This window comes from Artemia franciscana, unplaced genomic scaffold (assembly GCF_032884065.1).
Source record: "Artemia franciscana unplaced genomic scaffold, ASM3288406v1 Scaffold_6535, whole genome shotgun sequence".
In the NCBI taxonomy this organism is placed as follows: Eukaryota; Metazoa; Arthropoda; class Branchiopoda; order Anostraca; family Artemiidae; genus Artemia; species Artemia franciscana.
The window spans coordinates 6,150-12,500 of NW_027066753.1; the positions used below are offsets into that span (position 1 = coordinate 6,150).

At 31.7% G+C, this 6,351-nt stretch overlaps 1 long non-coding RNA gene across 1 annotated transcript in view; it reads left to right on the forward strand.

The window, feature by feature from the left end:
• Positions 1-1,103: 1,103 nt before the first annotated feature.
• LOC136043483 (uncharacterized) overlaps positions 1,104-6,351 on the forward strand; it is an 8,340-nt gene continuing 3,092 nt past the window's right edge. Inside the window, exon 1 of the long non-coding RNA XR_010621628.1 lies at positions 1,104-1,317. This is a non-coding gene — a long non-coding RNA (uncharacterized LOC136043483). The remainder of the gene's footprint in view (positions 1,318-6,351) is intronic.

Sequence of the window (6,351 nt, forward strand, 5' to 3'; positions counted from 1 at the left end):
TTGAATCTGTGAAATGAAGGGCCAGGTATTCCTTTACATTTTATACAATATATAAAAAGAAAAACAGTTCAAATTTTTTCACAAAAGAAGAAGCTTGATGTAAAAAAATAAATATATTTTTAACAGAAAGCAACTGACATCAATGAAATCAAATAAAACAAAAATTCATGGAGAATAAATAATATAAGCCATATATTTAACCTATAATGAGGTGGCATAAAAGATTATTTTTAGAATTAGAAAAAAACAGTGTTATGGCTTAAAGTTCTGCTCAATCAACAGGAGTTGTCTAAGGCCAGAATAATTAAGAACTAAGGCCAGAGAAAAAGAAACTGATAACCAAAAAAATAAGGCACCCAAAAATTTCAGGACCCTTTAGAGGGAAAAGAAGTAGAAGTAGGTACTTCAAAATACCTTCCTGGGAAATACTTTAGCCTGTAGACACATCCCTGAAAGTTTCATTTTCCTAGCCTAACCTCTTTCAAAGATAGCCAAAAGTAGCTAAAGTAAAATTTTACCCCTACTGTATCTTAAAAATCCAGTTTAAATAGCAGTCTCAACAAATATAGACTATATAAAAGGCTATAGGTATTGGCCTAATCATTCTAAATTTTTTCCAACTAATAATTATAGGATGGTTTAGAAACTAGGCCTGTTTGATATAATAACATTTGACTAACTCACCAATGTGATAGCTGCCTCCCTAAGAATCAACCTTTTTAATAACAAAAAAACTTTTCTTCTGGCTCCTTATGAAGCTTAGCCTATGCAAGACAGGCCTAGAACACCAAAAACCCTTTAGATACTAAGGAATATGCATAATATTACTTACAGGTCACTGAAAAGCTAAGATTATTTCTATTATTTACAGTTTCCTTGTCTTTTCTCTAGACTTAACGATTTCACATGTTTATCCATTTAAAAAAATATATAGCATTGACGTCACAATCCTCAAATAATCTTTTTATTTGGGGGTTATAAAGTGCCAGCCCACGGACAAGTAATCCTGAGCGTTTGTGGGGATAATCCGACTAACCTCTGACGTCATATGTGTCTAAAGAAACGCTTGGATTAATCAGATTAATAATCGGACAAGTAAAGAAACGCACCCTTTGTATCTTATAGAAGAATCTATCCATGCTTAAATTTGAGATATTCCAATTGAGAACGCAAATATTAAGCAAACCAAAATCATTTGATAATTAAATCTGGATAGTGTTTTCTATTAAAATAGGAAAATGGATCTGTTAGGCTCGATACTCAGTTCTATGGATAAGCCTCCTTCAATCAGTTCCAATGAAAAGCAACTCATGAAAAGTAGGTTCAAATGTTTGGCATAAGAAATGTATTTATCTGCCATCAAGCGAAAATATAGGCTATAGTTTACAATTATTCCTCCTTATTATTAAATATTATATCCAAAAACAACTTAAAGAAATTCTGAAATACTAAGGCTAGCCTAGCTATAGGCCTAGCTATCATTCCTAAAGGCATTTTGCTCTATTTTATTTCCACAACCCCCATATTTTCAAATATGTAGCCCTCCTTTGGCTACATCTAGGATCAGTAGGGGAATAGGATTCATTGTCAGAATTAGGATTAGGCTAGCCTATTAGGGTAGGCTTTAGGCTATATAAAAAAATATTTGGTAAAATTCTAGTTAATTGACTTCTTGTTATGTTGGAAAGGGTTTAGGTTAGGAAAATGAAACTTTCAGGGATGGGTGTATGGGCTAAAGTATGTCCTGGGAAGGTATTTTGAAGTACCCACCTCCACTCCTTCTCCCTCTAGAGGGCCCTGAAATTTGCCTACATGACAATGAATCCTATTGAAATTTTGACAAAACAACATTTTACCTTAATTTTCAGTTAGGCCTACTAGTTGCTTTTTCTCTACCTTTAGTTCTGAAAATGTAATTCCTGTTATTTGAGTAGCCTAGAATTTTGAGCCATATCAATGTTTTTTTTCTTCAAAATTTAGGAAACATATTTGCATATCTTTAAAACCTTTTAAAATGGAATTGAGCAAAGTTCTGAAGCTGAAAACAATTTTGTTGTACTTCAATTAAGCAGAAGATCTATTTTGCAAGGTTTCACTTTTATAACACACATATTTTTAAAGGTCATCAAAGGTCAGGGCCATCTAGAGGGAGAAATAGTGGAGGTAGTTGCTTCAAAATACCTTCCTGAGACATACTTATGTCTGTAGATTCATCCCTGAAAGTTTCATTTTCCTAACCTAAACCCTTTCTCAGATAGCAAGAAGTCAATTAACTAGAATTTTACCAAATATTCAATTAGAGAATCAATTCATACTCCCCTTTTTTTATTGTTTGCCATTTCCTTCAGAAGAGTTATTAATCTAAGATGTTGCCCAGGTTTGATTAGGGGAGGGGGTTGGGATGCTTTTATGATGGCATTGATATATTTTTTTTTTAGTAGGCTATCAAACAGAGAATCTAATGATTTTCTAGTAAAATTATAGCAGTCCATATAACTGGCTTAATAATAAAGTGAATATACCACTCTATGCCTTCTTTTATGTTCTTCATGAATATAATGATTGCTTCTATTGTAAATTCAAATTTAAGCATTTTTTGAGGTCTTACTAATGATGAATTTTCAACAAATTATGACAGTTCATATAAATGACTTACCAATAAAGTGAACATTCCACTTGATTCCTTTTTTTATGTTTATTAAAAATATAATAATCACTTCTACTGCAAATTCAAATTTAAGCACTTTTTGAGCTCTTTAAAATGATGAATTTTCAGTTAGAGTATGACTCATCACTCATTTTCCACAAAAAATACTATTTTTTCTCTGTGCCATCTTTTCCATTGTTTTGAAAAAATAATGCTACATTTTCTCAATGCTAAAATCTATATATATATAAATGTAGTGTCTGTCTGTTCATCTGTCCATCCGTCTGTCTGTCACTAAGTATGACATCAACATATAAAAAAAACTAACTAAAAAAATTAAAAGAATTAAAAACTATCTTTTATAAAAAAAAAACTGAAAAAGAAAAAAAACTGAATGAAAACTAAAAAAGGAAAAAGACTAAAAATAAGAAACAAAAAAAAACTAAAAAAGAAAAAGAAAGAAAAAAAGGAAACTAAAAAAAGAAAAAACTAAAAAAGAAAAAAAACTAAAAATAAGGAGAAACTAAAAAACTATAAAAAAAAGGAAAAACTAAAAAAGTAAAAACTAAAAAAAAGAAAAAGACAAAAAGGCAAAAGTTAAAGAAAAAGAAACAAACTAAAAAAAGAAAAAGACTAAAAGAGAAAAAAAGAATAAGAAAAAATTAAATTTTTTTTTAAAAAGGTAAAAAACTAAAAAGAAAAAAAAAACAAAAAAGAAAAAACTAAAAAAAAGAAAAAACTAAAAAAGAACTATACATGAAAAAATAAAAAAAAATAAAGGAAGGAAAAAAAAAACTGAAAAAGATAAAAATTTATAAATGATATCATGTTTGCAACACAAAACCAGGCTTGCAGCTGTTAGAGATAGTAAAAAAAGAAGGTGTGTTGCTGTATTACAAAAGCAATGTATGTATAATTATTCTACATTGTCACAAAAAAGAGAACACCATGAGAAAACACCAGAGCAATGCAAAACCAGGCTTGCGGCTCAAAGAGAAAGAGCAATATTAGGAATGTCCAATTTACATCATCAATTCAATCCAAAAATGACAGCATTGACCCTTATGTCATCCAGAATAGCTGCAACATTGCTGTTTTGTGAAAGAACTGCTCATTCTGCTTTTGAATTGCCTCTGAATATGCAGTCTACAGAAACTCCCATGTGCAACATTTCCAAATCATCTGGGATGGGTAAAGTATTGTGGCAATAAAAAACTTATTGTTTGGGACAATGGCACACAAAAATTGCTCAAGGCTCTTGACTGATCATTGCAAGATTTGCAAGGAAATTCCAAACCCTTTGGCAGCACATTAATTTTGCTTGCAGGAAATTTCAGGCAAACAATACCTGTTATTCCTAGATCAACACCTGCAGACAAAATGAATGCTTGCCTTAAAATTCTAATTTATGTGTACATGTAAAGACATCAAAATTAACTATAAATATGTATGTCTAATTGCAAAACAATCACTCTGCTGAAATATTTTCAGATTAATTGCTGGCAATTGGAAAGCTCCCAGTTGACTCAATTTCAGGACATATACAACTGCCTCCTGAATTCTGTAATTTTGTGACATCAAAAAATGATTTGGTTGAAAAGGTGTTTCCAAATATTCTAACCAATTATAAAAATCATAAATGGCCAAGTAAACAAGCAATTCTGGCTTTAGGGGGAGGGGGCCTAGGCTTGCAGCTCATAGAGAAATTACCAAAGGAAAACTTGTCAATGTATTAAAAGAGCAAGGCAATACCTGGCTTGCAGTTGAAAGAGAAAGTAAAAAAAGAATGCATGTCAAGGAATTACCAGTTTTGTATCTGCAAGTTTTATGCAGTTAAAAATTAGCACTTTGCACACATGTTGCTGGGGCATGTTCCAGAAAAAAACTAAAAAATAAAGAAGAAAAAATAAAATAAAGAAAGAAGAAAAAACTAAAAAAAAGGTAAACAACTAAAAAAAAACTAAAAAGAAAAAAAAGAAAAAAACTAAAAAAAGAAAAAAACTAAAAAAGAAAAAAAAATTAAAATTAAAAAACAAGGGATTACAAGAATTGGAAAACCTTAAAAAAGAAAACCAAAACTTTGAAGCTTAGTAGGTATCATTGTTAGAAATTGGACTTGCTTTAATAATCAGATATCTTTGAAAAAACTGCAAAAGAACACAAGGGACTGTGATAATCCATATATAGAAGCCTGTTGTGTGCCGTGCTGGGGCCCAGCAGCAAAGCAGCCAGAACCCAGCTATGTATACTGTCTGTGGTTAGAAAAGAAGGGACAATGAGAATCCATATATAGAAGCTTGCCACATGCCGTGCTGGGGCCCAGCAGCAAAGCCACCAGGACCCAGCTAGTTATTTAATTAGTAAATAATAATAATTTGTTTATAACCCACAAAGTACATTAAACTGTGGAGTAAACACACAAAAAAACAAGACAAAAAACATAACAACATAAATAACATAGCAGCATAACAACTTAAGTAAATTACCTCAATTCAAAAAATGGCCAAAGGGGGTGAAAAGCACCAATCATTTGCCGAGTTTTAAGACATATATCTTTAGATAAATGTTTCAGTTGCGAGGCGCATCAATGATGTCAAATTTAGAAATGACTATGATTCTGATACCACCAAGGCGGACGCAGCAAATACTTGCAATATTTGAAATATCCTGAGTGTATTTTCTTTGTATCCTTCTTGTGAAGGAGGAAAGCAAAACCAGAAAGATAAAAAACAGCAGGGGCGCAAAAACTAGAATAAAGACAGCATAGTCCTTTTCAGTTATACTGACCACAATTTGATGAAATTTTTGCATATCCAACCTGCATACTTTTCAGTACACTGGACATAATAGCAGAGCAAGTAGACAAAAGTGACATGGAAAAAGAGAGACCCAACCATTTAATACTTGTTGAAGAACCAAGCAAAGACGTGATGCTGATGGAGGACTCCCAAAACACAAAAACTCACATTTGGAGGCATTAACTGAAAGGCCTACTGTGGATAGTGTGGCTGAAAGCCGGTAAAAGTTGGTAACTAGACTATGTTTTGTCCAGCTAAGAAGCAGAACATCATCAGCATATGCAACATGACTAATGCCTAAATTATCATTGTAAAAAATTGATGGTTGAAGACATTGGAGACACGAAGCTAAAATACATTTAAATATGCTCTGGGATAACATGGCACCTTGCCTAACGCCTTTTTTAACATGAATATACTCCCCTACAGTACCATTCCACTTCACCCTAACAGAAGAATTAGCATACCAATACTTAAGCATGAAAACAATTGAAAGGTTTATAATTTATAATAAGGTTAGGTTATAAAGTGCTTAAATTTGAATTTATAATAGAAGCAATTATAATATTAAAAATTATAATATTAAAAAAGAACATAAAAAAAGCGTCAAGGGGTATATTCACTTTATTGGTAAGCCAGTTATATGAACTGCTATAATTTTACCAATTTACTTTTCTTATCTGATTGCTGCCTTCTACTATACCTTTACCAAAGTAGTCTATCTACCTCTACTCTTTTTTTGCTCCCAAAGGCACCCATTTTAAATGGTTGACTGACATTACACATTGGTTTTAAATATATTTTATTTGTAGTTAAGGCCCATCTTCTATGTTTTCCTATTTGACAAAAACACTCATGCTTCCCAAGTATGGCTTACAAAATATGGATCAGTTGTTGCAGTCCATT